The following is a 1,557-nucleotide window of genomic DNA, read 5'->3' as shown; positions in this document are numbered from 1 at the left end:
AGCAGAGGCATGGGTTTTGCTATAGTAAGCCCCCGGCCTGCAGAAGGTCCCCTGTCCTCGCTTCCCTTGTCCTCTCCACTTTCAGTCATGGCCGGGAGCTGCCCCCACGGCGCTGCTGCCCAGTGGAAATCCACCGTGGTGGCTCGGCGCCAGGTCTTGTTATCCAGCCCTGGGGCCAGAAATAAAGGCCACGTGGGTCTGGGGTGGGTTTTGAAAACTTCACGTGCTGCAGGAAACCTTTAATGAGCTTCTGAAAGCTGCTGAGAGCAGGATGCTCTCGGGGCTCGAGTGGTGCGTGGCAGGGACGTTCCTGCACGTGTCCATCCATCTCCCCCCGCAGCCACAGAGCTGTTGGATTTGGTGACGGATATTTATAGATTTAGGACCTACCTGGGTACAGTTAGGTCTTAAAATCTACAAATTAAATAGAGCGAATCCTAAAGCAAAGACATGAGCACAAGCGTGGGCTGATGGCCTGATTGTGCTTGGAGGGCTGCGGAGGATTGATGGGACTGCGTTGTTATTGCTGCCCGTGCTGATTTGGGGACCGCTGGAGGTGGGCTCCCTGTTATCAGCCACAAATGTGGGTGTTTCAGGGAAATCATAGAATTCAGAGCTATGGGCTGGGTTTTTATCCATCCCTAAAGGCAAGAAGAGAGGGCAAAACCTGCAGGCAGGAAAAGCCTCAATCTAGAAATGCTGAAAGCAATGTTGCAGCTCACTCAGGCTGTAAATACAGGCAGCACAGTCCTGCGGTTGCTGCTGTGCCCATGGTTGGGGAGACAGGAGAGGGCAACGCACTGGGGGAGATGCTGCCTCGCCGTGGGCACGGGGGCGTCAGGACCACAAGGCACCGGAGCTGCGGGCCGGGAGGGACCCCGCTGTGGGGTAGATGGCCACAGCTGAGCATCTCAGCGGTGGTATTTCACATAGAAGATGCCGGCGTCTTCTCTGCTCCCCCGTGGCTGCCCCATGCCGGCTCCCCAGCCTGCTTGTGGTCGTGTCACAGGCAAATCTCCCTTCCTTCCTCCTCAGCTCTTGGGATTATTTCTTTTTTCCTCTTTCTTTAGAGAAAACAATGAGGGCAAGGGAAGCTGTCCAGCTCCAGGCTGGCTTCTCTCTGCAGCGTAACTGGCTCCCGAGCTTTCCTCGGGGTTTGTTTCTCTGGGATGCTGGATCAGGATGGCAGTGGATTAGCACAACAAGCATAGAAACCTCATGGAAATTTGGGCTCTTTTTTTTTTTTCTTTTTCTGGTTGGACTTTGCATTTCAGACTCAGTTTGACTTAACCTGAACATTTCTTCTTAAATCCTGGGGAGGACAAGGTTCCCGATCCTGCCCTGCTCGGTGATCCTGATGCTCATCCCTGGGGGCATCCTTGCTGCGGGAGGCCTTGAGGGCCAAGCGTTCAGACGAATTCAGCTTTGAGCTGAAGCTTTCTCCAGTGAAACACAGCCTCCGAGACATGCTGTGCTCACCCTTAGGGCTCTGCCTCCCTGCCGGACATCCTCCACGCTGGGGTCCCATGCCAATGGTGTCCCGGTGGCTTTGTGCTC

Source organism: Fulmarus glacialis, unplaced genomic scaffold, assembly GCF_000690835.1.
Source record: "Fulmarus glacialis isolate BGI_N327 unplaced genomic scaffold, ASM69083v1 scaffold7905, whole genome shotgun sequence".
Taxonomy (NCBI): Eukaryota; Metazoa; Chordata; class Aves; order Procellariiformes; family Procellariidae; genus Fulmarus; species Fulmarus glacialis.
This window is presented reverse-complemented; position numbering follows the sequence as displayed.